A 20,751-nucleotide genomic window follows, 5' to 3' on the forward strand; every position below is an offset into this window, starting at 1 on the left:
ACACACACATAGTTGAAAGAAATAGCCAATCCTGTTTTAGGATCTTTTGAAACTCATGAGAACTTTTCAACCTATATGTCAAAATTCAACGAGGCCCATCCTAATGTCAAAGAAATGGGCTGGTCGAGGATTGTGTCATTGTACTCTTCTTACCATTGACATATAAATAGCGGCAATTTCAATGGCTCTTTTGATGGCTATAACGTCAATTCATTTCCTAGGTCATGACACTTCAGATGACACGCCATTCTAAGTATATCCACTTGGTGAGGACGTATACCCTGTTACAGGTGTATGCTTCCCCTTTCAGTGGGTCCCACCAGCTGTGAGAGGAGAGAAACATACACCCATAATAGGGTGTATTTTCTCCCACTTGACAACATCTTTTTCTCATGGCTCAACCACTTTTGGTGATGCACATCATGGTTTCAAGGGAAAATTTTGTATGCGCTGGGCGCATATGCCTTTTGTCTCACTGACAGAGTAGGCCCCACACCTATGGAGACCACCTGTCAATGAGACAAAAGTCTCATATGCCCAACGTATGAGATACCCTTTGTTTTAGTAGTGGTGTGAACTTGTACCTACTATAGTTGCTTAACAAAATTTATCTGAACCAAGTCAAACAAATAGCAATTAGAGTGTGAAATTACAACTCCATACACATCAAACTCTACGCGATCAAGGATATGATTACTTAGAAGAGTATTTCTGTTACATCCAGATTATGTTACTCAACCTTATGCAGCAAGGACAATAAATTCACCCAGTAGGTAGTTTAGTTCCACAAATGAATGTAAATACCATGTTTTTCTTCCTTTGACTGACCCAACAATTGGCTTTGTGATGTGGATTAATAATAATATCTGAGTTAACGCAATAAAAGCTTCCTTCTAAGTCATAAATAAAAATCCAGCAAAAAAAAAAAAAAGAAGACAGGAAACTGATTTTTCTGTATTTCATATTCAATTTCTAACCAAAACTTTTCTAGAGTTATGCATATCAGTATTATCAGAGCCATGCTCCGCATAGAGAACTGTATAAAAAGAGAAGGTGAAACTTAAGCTTTTAACTGTGCTAAGCTGTGAATCTTTACCACTATTGAATAACTGCAGTTGTAAAAAAAACCGGCCACTCTCAGATGATGGCAGTCCTATTTTGCATTGAAGAATCAATCACAATCTATGCTGATATCCCTGTAGCTTCTTTTGGTATCAAAAACAGAAATGCAATCGGAATGAAAGTGCAGAGGACTTGAATGACAATGCCTACAAGAAGGTTGTCAAAAGAACCAGAAGAGATGTTCAAAGTAGAAGCCAACCCAGCACCCATGAATGATCCCAAAGTGGACCCTAAGCTGTTTATTGACATAAAAAGGGCAAATAAAGTCCCTTCAATTCCTGGAGGGCAAAGTTTTACAAATAAGATCAGGAATGGCATAAACCTGCAGTTCATGAGAAACAGTCAATAGTAAGGATGATGAAAGAATCAGAGTTCGAATTTCCTGACACGTGGTCAGTGTGCATGCAAGAATATGGATAGGAAGATAAATGGATAAATTCATAACACTGGTGCATGTCCATGCACACAAACAGGCACATTATTATGACTTTCATGCATAAAGTCTACCTTTACAGGTGTTTACTGTTTGATAAAAAAGAGATTAACAAAAGGAGACTGCAACAAGTGAAAGGTGAATATACTTGAGAGACTGATATGACATTCATGCATAAAGCTACAATTACAGATGATTACTGTTTGATAAAAAAGAGATTAACTAAAGGAGACAGCAACAAGTGAATGGTGAACATACTTAAACTGATTTACTGCATCAGCAAGAGCTGATCCACAGAGCACCATGATCTTATCTGATATTCCAAAGGCAACATTCATTCGAGACACGAGAACAATATTTAGGAGAGTCAAGATAGACAAACCAATATGAGCCCACCTGTGTAGATCGTGAGCAAAGCATCATCAGTCAAATTAAATCTAGCAAAACAGAATGAACCTATTAAAAATAGAAATTCAAATTAAACCTTTTCCTACTAACATGAGGATTCTCCATAACTTCATGGTCTTTAAGTAGCGATTGTAAATGAAGGTTCCAAGCATGAGGCTAAACCATCTGACAACACGCACTGTCCCCAAGAAAGATGCATCCCGGTTTAATAACTCTGTCTGGTAATAGAACATGACAGTTGAGAGGTTTGGAACAGTAACATGTGCTAGGAAAAACCAAGTCATTGGTCCGGCCTTCCCAAGAGCAAAGTTAAAATCAAAAGAAACATTAATTAGAAAGAAACAAGATATCTACAGAAAAGAAATGGCAAAGACGAAGTCTAGGCATCGACAACAAGGATCATAGGTGGATAAGCACATTTAAATTACATTTCCACCTGGTATATGTATGCCCACAAGAAATTAATAATAATAAATAGGAAAAAAAAAGTGATCCTATCGGATGATTTCACCACTAATGATGTAGATCATCATGGACCATTAATCATTAACTATTTAAGTAATCAATATCATCTTAATGGATTGCCTTAACAATGGTAAAGGCCCTAGAGAGAAAGTCATTATTTTGTGACTTTAAACCACAATGGTATTGATCTGACAAGTTTTTTCATTAGTAGTTACCTCAAAAATGATCGGTTGTTTAAAAGCATGGCACGAACTGTAAGCAGCTGCTTTCAGAGAATGGAACAAACGTAATGCCAAGGAGTCAACTATTTCAGGAACCTTGGATTCACTAGGGAAAACTGCTTTCTGTTTGCTGTTCTTGGCTTTTCTTTCTCCTTAAATTGCCAATATCAGACTTCTTTCCCAATGAATTATCTTCATCCTGAATACTGTTCTCATTGACCACCTGGGAGCTTCTTGAATTATTACTGTCCACTGAATTCTCCTCTACCAAACCACATGATAATAACTGTATGGCTGGAAGTATAGAAAAAAGAAGAAAAATTGTATCTATCTGCAAGTATGTTAGTGCAAAACCACCTAGCAAACTCCCACATATTCCTCCCAAAGCCATTGCCAACCAAGATATTGTCTGGAGGTCTCCAGCAAATGAGGCCCTGATCAAGTGTTGTTGTGAGATCTTAGTCTTAGCCATCATAAGATAATCAAATCCATATCTTTTCTAAATCAAATAATCAAGTAGATATACTTGCAGATAATATAGTGGTTTTTTTAAACAAAAGATCCACACACCAATACTAAACACAAACACAAGATATAGCTATCTTCTTGGGTGGATTCACATACCGCTCAAATCTTACTGCTTCAGCAATCATTGCATCAACTACCACATCTGCCATGGCTGAACCTAGATTCTGCACTGTTAAGAAGATCATGAGGTGCCATGTGGAATTCCTCAGGGTTGCATTTTGGCCTAAAACAAGCCATGGCAAGAGAAAGAGCACAGTTGCAATCACTAAGTATGGAATCCCTTTTCTTCCTTTTATAGGGATACAATCAGACAAAATTCTGCACATGAGATACAGAATCAGATACAAATAATATATCAAATGAGGTAACAAAAGGAAGCTTTCTAGACACAGCCCCTATATTCCCAGCAACCAATTTAAAAGCGCATTGGAATAGAATTTTAATTGCATTTCTGTGCTATTAATATTTGATTTATACATGAATCTAATTTCTCTACCCTAAAGTGGAGTCAGTGTTCATATACATGTACCTAATTTCTCTACCCTACTCTATAAACATGAATCTAAATATACATGCATTACTGCGTAAAAATAAGCAGCATATAAGGCTAATCAACATATTTATCAGAAGCCACAAAGTAGGTGTATTTGTGTCTGTATGTGCATGCACACCTCCATGAATTTACCAAGTAAAGAAAGAGCCATACCCATATAATGGTTTAATGCTCCAGGGAAAAAATGCTATTGAAGACACAAATTGGGAGGCTGAGGGCGACAACTTAAGCCTGTCTTTCAGCTGGTAGGAAACTGCTGTCCATACAAAGGATCTGAAACCCTGTGTATTTACATATTCATGATAACAAGGAAAAAAGGGTATGTTGGTGAAATTTCAATATAAAGGCAGTTCCGGGGGTGGGGGATTGAAAGTAAGCATGAAGTGCCAGAAACACTCTATAAAAATCATTCTACTTTTAGTCAATAGCTGGAAATCTCATCCAATGAATTCTTTGGTGTAGGACTTTTAACTTCCCTCAACAAAAACCTTTTGATGGGCCAGCAAGTGCAAAAAAATTCAAATCCTCCTAATAAAATTATTAAAAAATAATAAGAAAGAGACATGCATTGGTATGCATTATTTCTTGAGACAACATAAATTTAAGAAGGTCGTAAATCAAAGGCTGAGAAAGGTATAATCTTACATAAGCTAGTATCCCTTAGTGAAAGGCTAGTCCCTTTAGTCTTTGGAATGAGAAGTTGATCTTGCTTCACTGCCAATGAGCTCTAGTTAAACTACCTCCTTCCCTTAGACAACCTCTCCCCCAATTTCTTTGGAAATGTTGATTTCCATATTCAAACTTACAACTTGTTGCTTTTGGTGGAAGACACTTATCATCGCACCAAGGCCCGACCTCACCTCATGGGTGTGTGTTGTGTAACTTAACCCCCCCCCCCCCCCCCCCCAAAAAAAAAAAAATCTGCATATCATTATAGGGAAACCCCAATCACACTTGGGATCCATATCCAAACAAGATAACCCCCTCAGGCTCAGGCACAGGCACACTCAACTAACTAAATTAACCTTAATTCTACATATGAGCAAACAAACATATGGTATAAGTACTTACTTTGCTCCAAGAAAAAGCAATTTCACCTTCAAAAGCACCAAAACAAGTGCTTCCAAAATGCCAAACATCATCAAATAATCTGAAAACTAAATTTAAAACAATAACAATTATAATAAATAAAAACGGCAATGAGCACGTGTACAATATATATCTTCCAACAGAATCACCAAAAAAAAACACGTATCAATAATAATCCTTTCAAACCCAGAAACCCAAAATCATAAATTTCCCAAATTTCCACCAAACAAACACAATTTTTTTTTTCAAAGCAATGGTTTTAGCTAATGCAGAAAGAGAGAGAGATAAAGAAATGGAACCTGGGTGAAGTAAATCAAGCAAATGAGCCAAATGAACGAAGCTCCAAACGATGCCTTTAACTGGTATACCTATATGATTTGAGAACCTGTTAGTTTGGATGTGTCTTAGATTTATTGAAGCTAAAAGAGATGGATTAGAATTTGAAATTAGAATCCAATTTTGCATTGCTGGTCTAAATTTATGCGAGGAACAAATTATAGTTATTCACTTAAGTTTGTGTCATGTATTTACTTAAAATTTTTAATTTTTATGCTTATTGAGTTAAAATTTTTTTAATTTTTATGCTAAGCGTGTTAATGAGAGTAAAATATTAAGAATCTAATATTAATGAATTATAAATTTTTTAAAAAAATCAATTATATATACTTGATAAAAATTACAACACATTTTATCTTATTAAAATTTAGAAGAAAAGATCATAAGTAGTATTAAATTTAGGTCAAGATTTTAATATGTGATTAATTATGTTTATTTTTTGAAAAAAATAATTTAACTAATTATTTATATTTTTATGATAAAAATTGTGTTTAATTTTAAACATATTTATACGTATACACATATTACATGCTATTTTTAAAAAAAAATTAAAAATTATTTATATTTTTATAATAAAAATTATGTTTAATTTTAAATATATTTATGTGTTTACATGGATTACATGCTAGTTAAACATAAAGTAAAAAATAATGGGAAGAAATTGTCTATCACTTATTGTTGGCTACTATGCAAAATAGCGTGAAAGATGAAAAAATAAAAGGGAGGGAAGAAGTAGAGAGAATATAAAAATAAGTTCACAAATTAAGAAGAAAAAAGAGAGTTTAAAATAAGATATAAAATGTTAATAATGGGTGAATAATATAACTCAATAAAAATACAGTAATAATAAATGCTACTTACGCTTTCGTTTTTAAATATATATAAATATAGATAACTTGATCATCCTTGGAGTCACTACAACACTATCCTAAAATCAGTTCAAATGGGATTTTTGTCTAAATTTAGAAAGTTATACTTTCACCCTACAAGGATGTAAATTTTGTCCATTTGTAATCTCTTTTTGTTTTCTTCCGTTATTATTATTATTTTTTTGTTTGTTTGTTTGTTTCTTGACCTGTGACTGCAAGAAAGCACAAAGCAGAAGCTTTCTTCAGTTTAGATCTAAGAACTCTGAACATTGATCATACCAACCTTCTTCATCTTTTTCAGTGGAATGGATATCCCAACCATTAGACAAGTCAAAAAGCAAGTCGTGAAATCTAGTCCACCGCCGCCGCCAAAGACCTCTAAGTAGTCGAAGCTGGAGCTCTGGACATCAAAGAAGACCTAGAAGCCTTCCTCGTCAACCACCGGGAGATCAAGGACCATAATGGAAGTGGTGCGTGAGGCATTGAATCTCTCGAATATCTCGTTGTAGTCCTCAGCACATGGCGAAAGTGTAGTGGCCACTCCAAACCTCAGCGGCCCACCATAAACGTCATCGTACAAGCCTTCGCCTCCGCCATTGGTATGAACAATTTTCAAAGTTCTTAGATCTAAACTGAAGAAAGCATCTGCTCTGTTGTGGTCACAGGTCAGGAAACAAAATAAATAAAAATAAATAAATAACGGAAGAAAACAAAAAGAGATGGGTCTTTAACGTCCGTTTGTTAAGTTATAGGTGTCAAAAAATTTAAGAGTGGAACCTAAGCAATTGTACGTATGTAATTGTACCTAAGTTTTACCCTTACCTTAATATCACTTTTCCTCTCCCTTTATCTTATTTTATTTTTGGTTTTTCTTATTCCCCATCTCTTACTATAAATTTACAATTCTATTTCCCATTTTATACATAATTTTTCCACACAAAAAATGTTATTTCTCTTTCTCAAATTTTTTTTTTCATTTTTGGTGGATTTTTTTTTTTTTTCATCTCTACTTTAGGTTGATGAATTTTTGTATTATTGGCATGGTTTTAGAAACCTGATTGAGGGCAAAACCAAATTTGCCTCTAGTTCTCGGTTTTGGGCATTTTTATCAGACCAGACTGGTACTCGATTCCCTGTTGAACCGGTCGGCCCGGTTTGATTTTTAAAACCATGATTACTTGAAACTCTACTTTGGGTTAATGTGATTAAGTTTTGTGTTTTTAAGTTCTTATCTTTTTTATTCTCTTTGATTTCATAGATGTTATCATATTGTATTATAAAGATGGTATATAAAAATATAGAATTATATTATTACGTAACATGGTTTGAATAATTTGGTGTTTATTACAAAACTCATTGTAGGTCAATATCTTAAAAGAAGTTAAGAAGGTGAAGAATTGTCTCACTACCACCAAAGCAGATATCATATTATATACAATAAAAAATGGGTTTAGACGTCGTGGTTACGCCAAATGACAATATCAAATTGAAGAAATTTTGTTAGATTTTTAGATTTTAAAAAGAAAAAATGGATATAATTTTTTTTTCCTTATCTTCTTCTTCTTCTAAAATTTTTTAATTTAATTACAAACCAAATTCTTTTTGTCATCTATTTCTTCTTAATTTGATTACAATCCAAATTCTTTATCTTCATCTTTATCTTCATCTCTTCTTCTTTTTTTCTTTTTTTTAAACATTTTTCATTTAAATTACTACACCTATTGCTACACGTATTAAAAAAAAAAAAAAAATGTGATATCTAATTGAAAAGTAGCTATGCATCATGTTAAACCTATTGCTATGCGTAAAAAATATTTTTTTTAAAAATCGTGATATTTAATTGAAAAGTAGCCGTGCATCAGGTAGAGCAATTTGTCTTTCACAGAGCTATGCTTCCTTGGCCAATAAGACCCGGTGAGATTGAAACTTTAATAAAAATATATACTTCACACAGAACAGCAATTGGCATATTATATGGTTTTAATTAGCTTTAAACTTTCTGTTCATATAAAATTCCTCATGTGGAGTGTGTGTATATTTATAATATGATATATATATATATATATACACCAAATAATTCATAATTAATACCCATCATACAGTTCCTTTGTGCTATTATTCTTTTCTTCTACCTACAATTTCTATTATTCTCTTCTTCAACCTACAACTTTACAAGTACGTATTTATTTACTTTACTTTTTTTTTTCCATCAAATTAAATATATTTTGTGTATTTGTTTAAGTTGATTTCCTTAAGTTTAATCCAATTTAGAGAATTGTTATGGATTGTCAATTGTTTTTTATTTTATTTTATTTTTTTAATGGTAGTTTGATTGTTATTTAATTATATATGATAATATGTTTTTAATTTTTAATTGCCGCTAAAGGGCTTGAATCAGGTTAATGCCTCCGTGGAACCATAACTTGCACAAACCAATGAGGCTGCATTGCAAAAATATTATTTTTTAAATATATTATACTCTTTGCAATTGTTGTGCATCTTATTAATATGTTATTATGTTTGCAATTGTTGAAGGGTGTAAAAATTTTTAATTTTTCAAAAATTATACTTTTCATTTTTCTCTATCAAAATTTCTTTGATATCATATTATATTATATAAAATAAAAGTTGGGTTTAGATACCGTGGTTGTGCCATGTGGCTTCACCAAATTGCAGAAATTTTATTAAATTTTTAAAATTTTTAAAGAACTAAAAATGAATAGTATAGTACCAGGATTCTAATTCATTCTTATCATTAAATAAAATTAGATTAACATTATCATTTTTATTTGTTAGGATATATTTCTTAAATTAAGAGATAATATTTAACATACAAAAATTTAATTTAGATAATATTTATCATCTAATTAACATTATTTTTTTTATTTGTTAGGATATATTTCTTAAATCAGAGGATAATATTTAACATACAAAAATTTAATTTAAATAATATTTATCATCTAAATTTTCAAAATTTTAATATTATTAAATTAATATTATTTTATTAGAATATCAAGCTACAAAACTTGATTATTAAGGAATAAGCACAATCCAAATTCTTCAAGAGGTGATTAATATAAATCTATCCCAAGAAACAGTATATATCTCCAATAATTTGATAATCTTTATCTATTCCAAAAAACAGTATATATATCCATTAATTTGATAATTTCTACATTGGTGACATTTAAAAAAAAATATATATATATATATATATATATCAAAATTCCTTATAGTTATCAACCATGTTCTTTTTATCTCTCTTTTTAAAATTTTTAATTTTATATATGTTACGTTATGTTAAAACAACTTTTTTTTTTTTTTTCATTCTATTCATATGACCTTTTTTTCAATTCCAATTTTTATGGGATAAAAACAAACACATTGATTAGATATCTTTAATTCAATAAGATTTAAATGAATTATATTTCAAATGGAACTCTACCAATATATATAGCCCTATATATCCTTTTTGGAGTAAAGCTTATTTCAATATGTGAACACCTAAATCCCATGACAATGCAGGTATGTATTCTTTCTTCTTTTATTATTATTATTTTCAAAACATTCGAAAACATTGTCAAGTTTCTAAAGGCTCCTTCTTTGTTTTTGTATTTTGTTTTTATTAAAATGATTAGTTTTGTGTATTGGTTGCCTTTTGTTTAAAATAATTTTCTTAGCTTTGATCTAATTTATATGCGTAGGGTTAGGGTCTTAGAATTAATGATTAAATATGGTTAGAATTAATGGATTAATTTTAACAATTATCTTATTTCATTTTTATGTTACATCAAATTATCAAGATGTTCTACACGTGTATTCTTGAATTATCAACTTTAATTTTAATGTATAATATTATTGTGGGGCCTGATAATTCGTGGCCCAGACCCATTCTACGTTTGGGCCCAAGGCCTAAGCCGAGGAGAGCTATTGCCGAGGACGCATAATGAAAGCCCAAGAAGGGCATGAGGACATGGCCGAGGACGATCTTATGCTCAGCACCTCACAAAACGCCTGAAGAAAAGGGCAAACTCAGTACAGGGGCAGGACAAGGGAGAAAGCTGCCAACATCGTAATACAGAATCCTGCATCTGACAAGCCCATGCTCCAAACCATGCCATTTAACTTTTCCAACGACCTCCAACCACTCTAGGTATGGATTGACAGGACAGGTCTGCACCCCAGAAAGTAAAACTTACACGTGGACACTAAAAGGGGAAATGAACACTAGTATAAAAGGGAAAGAAAGCGAAGGAGAAAGGGATCCCCAGAAGGAGGAAAAATCCTGGAAAGGGAGAAAAGGAAGGGTACAATGCTCCTCGGACGCTGTCCGAGGACTTAGATCCTACAACCCACACTAATGGAAGACTTAGCTAGTCAAGCCAAGTCCATCCATATAAGAGCTTCCATAGAAACCCCGATTACACCGCTCACCTGTGTCCAAGGTCCTGCCTTTCAAGCCCACTCTCTACAAATCATATTGTTATGGCCCTTTACATACGAGCCCAACGTCATTCTTGGGTCGTTAGAAATCGTGTCCCTACAATTGGTGCCGTCTGTGGGAAAGGCTTGCGCGTTGGCACAGGTGGCGGTGGAGTTGAGCCTCTGTTAAGCAAAGGTCTGCGAAGGTTCCTCCATTTCCAGTGACATGCTGTTGTTATTCCGACATAAATTTCTGTTAGGGGCTATGCCTCGCAGTGCCAATGGCACGGGCAATTCTAGGAGCTTCTAACATCAAGCTAACTCCCCCCACCTTGGTCGAGGGGCTAACCTTCGAAAAATAAATAAATAAATAAATGACTACAAGTTTTGGACAGAACCAAGGCCTTGTATGGTCCTCGGACTCAAGCCTCTGGGAAAACCAACTACTTAGAAGAAAAACTACAAGTTTTGGACAGAACTAAGGCCTTGTATGGTCCTCGGACTCAAGCCTCTGGGGAAACCAACTACTTAGAAGAAAAACTACAAGTTTTGGAAAGAACCAAGACTTTGTATGGTCCTCAGACTCAAACTTCTGGGGAAACCAACTACTTAGAAGAAAAACTGCAAGTTTTGGACTGAACCAAGGCCTTGTATGGTCCTCGGACTCAAGCCTCTAGGGAAACCAACTACTTAGAAGAAAAACTGTAAGTTTTGGACAGAACCAAGACCTTGTATGGTCCTCAAACTCAAGCCTCTGGGGAAATCAACTACTTAGAAGAAAAATTACAAGTTTTGGACAGAACCAAGGCCTTGTATGGTCCTCGGACTCAAGCCTCTGGGGAAACCAACTACTTAGAGGAAAAATTACAAGTTTTGGATAGAACTAAGGCCTTGTATGGTCCTCGGACTCAAGCCTCTGGGGAAACCAACTACTTAGAAGAAAAACTACAAGTTTTGGACAGAACCAAGGCCTTGTATGGTCCTCGGACTCAAGCTTCTGGGGAAACCAACTACTTAGAAGAAAAACTACAAGCTTTGGACACAACTTGGACGGTATATGGCCTTTAAAATCTACCCCAGAGAGGAGTTACCCCTTGATAGTTGGGTTAACCCCTAGACCGAATGGAATCCCCAATCTACCCTCGAATCTTCAATACCAAGGGAACTGATGCGACTGTTATAGGGTCAGGTGTTATCAAAAACACGGCCAAAGTCCCTCACTGCTCGGCAACCCTCTCAGATGGTTTATTTAGAGTTTATCGTTCTCGGACGGTTGCCTCGCATGCACTACGGGGCACTAAGCTATTATCTCGGTTAGTTTCATGAGTTTAATCTACTGGGAGTTAGCATTATTATACTTGATAATGTCGATAAGTTCAAATTAGTAGGATTCTGTTTCAAGGTTTCCTGCTTTAAGTATCATTAAAGGAAAATACACATGTAGCATACCCATTCACAAAGTAATTGCCGCAGAAAAGTAAAGTATTTAGAAGGAAACAAATTCATCTTTTATTAGGATAAAGAAATAGTACAATGTACAATGAAAGAGTTTGAATAAGCTTATACTAAAAACTAACTACATAAGCGAAAAGAAAAGATACAAGGGAGTGAAGAAAAAGCCGAAGAAGAGATGCAGAGAAGAGGGATGCTGCCGTTCCAAAATGTTATCCAAGGAGACCATTCCTCAATATTTTTACATGCCTATAACTCAGGCAGCAAAAGAGCCCAATTTGGGGCTAGCACCGTTGAAGAAAAGGTGCAGGGAGCCCAACTTGAGGCTGGCACCGTTGAAGAAAAGGTGCAGGGAGCCGGAAGTTGATGAGCCTCCATGTTAACCACGCCTGCGATAGAGCAGACAGCGCTGATGGCGGAAAACCTTACTTCTGACGCATCAAGAATCTGATGCGACCAGTACCGCATCAAGAATCTGATGCGACCAGTACCGCATCAAGAATCTGATGCGACTAGTACCTGCTTCGGATTTTGACTGAAAGAGGTAGAGATACCATCCGCACCTTATCAAGATGGAAGATCGTCTTGAGTCTATGTCTCCCTTGTCCAGACCGCACCACCTTAAGTCTCGGAGGGGTCCGATGCCTCTGTGGCGGGTGTAGTCCCTTCACCCCTACCCGTGCCTCAAACATATTGCACTAAGGGTGGATAACACTGGATATGGAGACTGTGATTATGGCAGAAGGATTATGATTTTGAAGGGAGCCGAAGGGTTTATGTGTAAAGGGAATAACCTCCTATCTTACTTATTTAAAGGGCAAGGAGGTGGTATTTAATTTACGCAGAGTTCCAAGGAACGCTACGGACAAGATGGTTTTGGCTCGATTTCCAACGCCATCTGCAACCATAAGATTAAAAGATCCTCGTGAAGGCGCGTCTCGAGCACTGAAACGTCAAAGGACACCACGTGACTAAAAGCTAAATGGATGCCTCTTAATTCGGTGCATCTCCTATGCAAATGGAAAAGCACAAACATCAATAAAGTACAGAATTTGAGCGAGTCATGATGTGGGCCCAACATCATCAAAACCCTCCTCCCCAACTAAAAGTCGGGCAACAGGATTTTGAGGCGCTATTGTAGGGCTTGATAATTCGTGGCCCAAGCCCATTCTACGTTTGGGCCCAAGGCCTAAGCCGAGGAGAACTATTGCCGAGGACGCATAATAAAAGCCCAAGAAGGGCACGAGGACATGGCCGAGGACGATCTTATGCTCAGCACTTCACAAAACGCCTGAAGAAAAGGGCAAACTCAGTACAGGGGCAGGACAAGGGAGAAAGCTGCCAACATCGTAATACAGAATCCTGCATCTGACAAGCCCATGCTCCAAACCATGCCATTTAACTTTTCCAACGACCCCCAACCACTCTAGGTATGGATTGACAGGACAGGTCTGCACCCCAGAAAGTAAAACTTACACATGGACACTAAAAGGGGAAATGAACACTAGTATAAAAGGGAAAGAAAGCGAAGGAGAAAGGGATCCCCAGGAGGAGGAAAAATCCTGGAAAGGGAGAAAAGGAAGGGTACAATGCTCCTCGGATATTGTCCGAGAACTTAGATCCTACAACCCACACTAATGGAAGACTTAGCTAGTCAAGCCAAGTCCGCCCATATAAGAGCTTCCATAGAAACCCCGATTACACCACTCACCTGTGCCCAAGGTCCTGCCTTTCAAGCCCACTCTCTACAAATCATATTGTTAGGGCCCTTTACATACGAGCCAAACGTCATTCTTGGGTCGTTAGAAATCGTGTCCCTACAATTATCAAGATTATATTAATTTTAGATTTGTCAATTGTTTAGTACGTTTTTTTTTCAAATAATTATCAATTTAAAATTCAATTTGGAATTATCAATTTAATTTAGTTTTAGGAAGAAATCTTACCCCTTATTTTAGTGAGATAATTATTTACACTTGATAATTTTTTCTTTTATCTTTATTGAATCTATTAAAATATATAATTATTTATACATTTATTTTATAAGCCTTTCCATAAAACCGTGCAATGTACGGGCCTATAACTAATATGTTAGAATATTTTAGAACATTATCATATATATCAGATATTGCGTACCATACATTTAATGGTTTTCTAGAATACTAAGGGTGTTGATTTGAATCATTGATAAGTTCGTTGGAAATTAACATATATTGTATATGTTAATTCTTTAAATTCAATAAAGTTCTTTCACTTAAAAAAAAAAAAAAAAAAAGGACCATAGGGTACCATAGTTGTTTAATATCATGTGTTTTAGAGTTACTATTATCACAATTTTAGAGTTACTATACTAACTTTACTAAGCCAAAGGAAAAATATTAATCTTTTATATTAGTTCACTTTCACTATTTTACAAATGTCATCCACAATTGATATACGAAAGTTCATATTTTAAAATTGTCAATATTTTTAACATATAAAAGTGTATGTGAAAAAAAAAAGAAAAAAAAAGGATATATGAGAATCAAAACCCTAATAGATTTTGTAGGTAGCTAAAATAGAAAAAGAGATTTCTAGAAAAAGTTTACTTAACTAGCGGTCAATAATAATTATGCAGATAGATACTGGCTATATCCAACATTTTCTCTACTGCTTTTGAACTAGGAACTTCCCTGTATGGTGACCAAATGTTTCGTTAATTTTGCATGCATGGAAGATTTCTTTATTTAGTTTCTGTAATGAAATTTGGTATTTATCAAAAAAAGAAAAGTTTCATTGTGAACGCTGGAAGCTGCAGAGATTTTGCTGCCACACTTCCGCTGCCCTCACTAATCGTTTGAAGGGACCAGGCAGCAGACTTGTTTGTCCCAAGAAGCTAAGAGACGAAGAAATTTGCATGTAGCTAGCGAGACTCAAAACACCCACTACAGTCTACGGTGGCCAGGGACACAGATCCTAATCACTTCTCCCCCTTATTTGAAAATAGAGAGAGTCAAAGTGTTCAAACTCCTATATTTGTTCTTGTGATTCATGTTCTCTGCCTCCGTTCTTGTATTATCTTATCTGATTCGTCTCTCTTCGCTTTTTCATTGATGAATTTGTGCCTCTGGAAATTTGTTTCTCTGTTTCACAATTATTTTTATGTATCTTTCTTAATTATCATATCTCAATCTCACTATCACTGCTTTTTGTACTGTTGCTAGTATTAGGCTATTAGCATTAGCATTAGTATTAGCTGTGCAAGAAATGCTATTTTGATACACCACTTAACGTTACACTCTAATTACCTTTTTTATTATTTTTCACTTTATTTAAATATTTTTTTTTTATTATTTCTTTCTTTATTAATAAAAGATAGAGAAAGTAATAGAGAGAGAGGTTAAATAAAAAAGGGAAATGTTAACCAATGTTCTTTAGGAACTATTTTTAAAAACATTTTATTGAGAGAATGATAAAATAATAAATGTTGTTGCCAATTTTTTTTTTTTCTCTTTCATGAAAGAGTTGTCAAAACTTTCCTATTGTAATTTATTAACAATTATTCTAAGGGTATCTATTAATACTAATTTTTAATTTTAACATTTTTTACTACACACTTCTACTAATAAAAGTGTACGGTCATAAATACTTTTTTTTTTTTTTGTCATTTAGAACATTTGATATAGCGGTTTTTTTTTTAATGAGCAAGACTTAGGTATTGTTCTTTAGGTTCTCCTTTTAAGATTCTGCCATGTAGATTTTTTCTCATGAAATGAAAATGTATTTATAAGTTAAGTAGCCACATAACTGAATTTTAAGAGAAAAACCCAAAGAACAGCATCTAAGGTGCTATATCTAAATTTTGTCATTTTTGAATATATACCACTGTCAGCTTCTTTAAAACCTTCTCCACCCTCTCCGTGTGTATTACTTAGAATTCTCAACAAAAAGAAAGAAAGAAAGAAAGAAATAAAGATATAGAGGTATTTTTTATGTTTGATGTATTAAATGATAAAAATTTAATATTTAGATCATCTTATGCTAGTACTCTTATATTCTTCCCATTCACTTTTCCATGTTTTGTCAACTTTATCTTTTTACAAAATTATATTATTGGTTCTTGCATGCACTCGAATTTTCCCATGGTTTTGTTTGTAATTTGTTGAAATAATCATTGCTAAAGGGAGGAAAATTTTTCACATAGAGTTATCGTTTATTTTAAATAACTACTTATTGATATTCAACAAATTATAACAAAAGTTGTGGTGAAAATTGCATTCTCTTATATTATTTTAATTTCTTTTGTCAATTTTTTATACTTTATTTGAGCAAGTTTAGGCACATAATTTTTGTGCTGCAACTTTTACCATAATTTCTAATAGTTGACTATAAGTGTAAATAAAAATGATAAAATCACATGAAAATGATTCCAACAATCTCATCAAATTGTGCCAAAAGTTGTAGTTGTAGAAGAACCTATACTATCTACAATTTAATAATTCTTCCTTCTCGTTTCTATTAGCCAATTTCCATTTATCCAATACTATTTTTTTCGTATGTTTCTTAGCACATTCACATCTGGTTGGACTTGGACATACTTTTTCTTTTCTAAACCCAAAAAAGTCACATTTTCTACTTTCACACCCAAAAAAGTCACATTTTCTACTTTCACACCTACGTCATTTAATTTTCTTTATTTTGGTTTATATCCCATTAAAATAATATCATTTCTAGACACACTAGCAATTGGGGTGGGGGGGGGGGGGTTTGTGGGGAACCTTAGCAAATTAGGGGATGTTTGGTTCATCAATTTCCATAACTCATATCTCTGTTTCTATTGCTCATAACTCAAAAATGGTGGGACCCATGACACAAAAGGTTATTTGGCTTCCAATAACTTTGTTTCCATCACTCAATTCTCTAATTTTTGAGTTATGAGTTATGGAAACTGAAAACACATAAAATGTGTTTTCAGTTTCCATAACTCAATAACATTTTTGTAATTAAACACACATAGGAAACCCATTAGTCATAACTCAGCCGCAACTTTTGACCAATCTTCCCTTTTTTTTTTTTTTTTTTTCTTTCTTCTCCTAGGTTCGGTGATCTCAGTGTCTTGCTTCCTAGGTTCGGGAAAAGATGGTCTATTGATGCATGCCCCTATTCCTGCCACGTTTTCTCTCTTCTTTTTCTTTCTCTGTGTTCTTTTTTTTTACTCGTAGTTTCTAACTACTATCTTGCTATGGGTTGTTCCCCATTTTTGGTCTTTCTTTTTCCTGGGTACCTTTCTCTGGGTGCTTACTACTCTCTTACCATGGGTTTTCCTTCCTTAAGTGCTTCCTTTCATTGGGTCTCCCTCTTTCGGTGTTTTTTCTCTCTTCCCCTGTTTTTCCTTTTCTTCCTCTGTTTTTTCCCTTTTCCATTCGGTCCCCCTTTAATCTACCGTGGTTACCTTCCTTTTATAGCCAACTGATTCAATGGGATTTCTCCCTTTTACCCTTAGGGCTTCACCGATTGTTTTTGGTTTGTTGTGGGCATCCATTCAAGATTACCCACTCATCCATTGGTTGCCCCTGCCATTGCTCAGTACAGTACATGTCTGCTGCACCATTACTCATTTCACAACAAAATTCCTTTTTGTTTGTTCCTGCTGTATACCTCTACCTTACTACTTAGCTCTATGGCATGCATCAGATGGTCCCAACCATTTATTACTTCTTTTGGGTAAGATACCATCCCAGCAAGATATCTTTCCGAAAAGAAGTTACGGCAGGAAACCAAATATAGACCCCCTTTTCCCCCCACTACCAAACCACGCCCTCTGAATCCCCTTGACCGTGGGCCCACCTCCCTTGTATTGGCCGGTTACAGGTTGGTGGTGCCCTGGCCCTTCTGTGTTTGCTCTGCTATCTTCTGTGTTTGTCTGCCACGCCGTTCCTGCCGTAGTAGATTAGTTTTGTTTCGTTCTGCTGCGTGTTTTGTCTTATTTCTTCATGCGTTTCCTGCTACGTTTGTCATTTTCCTTTGGTTTGGCTTTTCTTTCCTTCACGCGTTTCCTGCTGCTGACACTTCCTGCCGTTCCTTGTTTCTGTATTCTGCGGCAGATTTGTATTCTATGGCAGATTTGTGTTTTGTTGTAGATTGCTTTCACTTTCACTTATTTCTTTGGACCTTTCTTGCTCTTCGGTCTTCTTGGTGGGCCTTTGGGCCTTGCTTTTCATTGGGCTTTCTTCCTCATGAGCTTTTGGATATGGATTTGCAAAAAAATGGGCATCAACATTCAACCCCTTGAGCATATGGATTGCTCCTGTAATTCGTATGCGAAAACTCATGCAGTTTTCTTTCGTGGGTTGTTTCACAACTCACATGCTAATGCCTCTCTTTAGCTTGATTGTTTTTGCTGATTGCCTGCATGTTTTTATTTGACTTGTGTCTGCTGGGCCTTTTGGGGCCTACTGTGGCTCTTTGGGCCTGCTGTATGCTTTCCTCTTGCTAAATTCCATTAGCCCAGTACTATTATTGGGCTTGTACTATGCTGTTTCGGGCTTTCTTGGCCCATTTCATCACTTTTGGGCTCCTTTGTCCCATTCGGGCTCCTTTGTCCCATTCTATTCTTTTGGGCATCCTCAGCCCATTTCATCACTTTCGGGCTCCTTTGTCCCGTTTGGGCTCCTTTGTCCCATTTTATTCTTTTGGGCATCCTCGACCCGTTTCATTGCTTTCAGGCTCCTTTGTCCCATTTGTTTTCCCTTCGCATTACCATGGGCTTTTACTAACTTCATTGGGCTTCTCCGGCCCAATAACCTAATTCTCATCCTTGGGGCTCATGGGCTTGCCATCAACCCCTTACTTTCTTTGTTTTCATTACTTTGGGTCTGCCGTGGCCCATTCTCACTTTTTCACATCATATACTGCCCATGGTTTGCTTTTTCTCTCTTTCCGGGCTCTCAAAGGCCCATTTACCTCTTCAAGACCCATTTGTTTATCTCACGGGCCTGTGATCCATTATTTCTGCCATTCGGGCTTAATGGTTTTTTTTCTCAATTTACTAACTCTTTTCTTCCCATATTGTTGGGCTTCTTCTTGTTATTGGTCCCCTTTGCCAAAGTTCAAAGGGATTGTCAATGATGATGATGTGTGCATCCTTCTCTTCTTCATCATTCCCTTGCTTGTTTCTTGGTTTGCTTCTTGAAAATTTCTTGTGATCTTGGACTTCTGCAATGGTACTCATTTCTTTATGTCTGCGGCAATTTGTATACTTATTTCTTCACGTTTTTACAGTAGCACGTACTCATTTCTTCAGTTTTGGGGGACAAATACTCATTTTTCTACTTCCACAGAATATGTAGACACTTTCTGCTACAATACATGCACTTATTTCTCTTCGTTAGTGTACCTCTTACTTTGCTTCTGCTAGAGTAGCATCTATACTGTAGGAAGTGAAGGTTGTGGCAGATTCTGCTGTAAAGGAATTAGGCTTGACTGCTTCAGCTAACTTACTTCCCCCATGTATTCCTCTAAGTGTGTAGATCAAAGGGTGGCTTCGCTCCCTTTTCTTGTGCCTTCTTCTTCTCTTTGCATTCAGATATCTTCATTTCTTTTGCTCAAAACAAAGCATAGAGCTAACATTGCAAGCCCTCATCATAGTAGAGTGCTCTTTCATTTGTTGATAATACTTTCTGCTGTGTTGAAGAACACACGTATTCTTTGCCAGGATGAAATTTCTACGGAGAAGGATGTTGGGTCTTGCAAGTTTCTTTCAGTGATGATGTATTTATGGAAGGCCTCCTTATTCAGAGCTACTACTAACATGGGCAAATGTATTGTTGCAATAGTAAAGGACCTTTTAGCCCCCACGATCATCAATACTGTTGTTCCTTTGCTGTTTGCATTGCGGGCTGTTTCTGATCCTGCCATAAATTCTAGTTCTGCTGCAAAATTGATCTTTTCGCAGAAGTGACTGAGTCTGCCACTCATAAATTTTGGTGCCACTATAGATATTTTTCCAAGGGGAAATGAGGATGCTTTCATGAGAAATCTTCACCTTTTAAACATTTTCTTTGTCATTCTGCCACAACAACTAGTGATTCCTTCATGTTTGCTTTTTTTCTTCTTTAACACATTCTCCTTGTCATTCTGCCACAGCCGCTGTTGGTGAGGATATCACTGCCTCTTTGATGAAAAGGCATAGATGTTGTGAACTAAATCTCTTACTTTGTTGTAGTCTTCCGCAGATCTTATTTCTCCCAATTCTTCTTTCTCATGTTGCTAAGCTTAGCAGTGTCTTTCCAATTCTTGTGGAAGGCGGTCTGCCATTGAATGTGTTGCTAGAAAGATGTTTGGATTTCATCATTGATTTCCACCTTTTGTTTCTGCTGTGAGTTCCTTTGTCAGGCTTTTCTGCGGATCACTCTTAAAGCCTTAAAGTCTCACGAAGAGCATCTATTTTTTGCTGTGGTGCTTGTTGGTTCACCTAAACATATGTTTTCTGCCAGAGTGCTTGTAGGCCTTCTCTTCTTGCTTCCTTTCTTTGCTTCTTTGATATTTGCCACAACAGGGGTGGTATAATTTCTTCTCATGGATTCATTTGCTGCATAGACTTCATATCGTGTGAGAACTTATTCTCCAATTGCTAGTTGATACTTCTGTAGAAGGTAAATGATGTTGCTGCTTTATCACAAACTAGAACGTTACTTGACTGTGGTAGGTTGCAACAAATTGCATGGGTGTTGCACTATGCCATATCATGAAGTTTGAAATTGCTGCAGATCAAGTGGCAAATGGATGTATACTTGCTAAAGTGCCACAATTAATACTTATTTCGTGGTGGGTAATGTTGCTGCTGCATATTGACACTCTAAGCACTTTGCAACA

General features: G+C 35.6%; 1 pseudogene; it reads right to left on the reverse strand.

The window, feature by feature from the left end:
* Window positions 1–927: 927 nt before the first annotated feature.
* Window positions 928–6,693, reverse strand: LOC126701274 (probable folate-biopterin transporter 4; annotated as a pseudogene).
* Window positions 6,694–20,751: the final 14,058 nt, after the last annotated feature.

The sequence above is a fragment of the Quercus robur genome, chromosome 9 (assembly GCF_932294415.1).
Source record: "Quercus robur chromosome 9, dhQueRobu3.1, whole genome shotgun sequence".
Lineage (NCBI taxonomy): Eukaryota > Viridiplantae > Streptophyta > Magnoliopsida > Fagales > Fagaceae > Quercus > Quercus robur.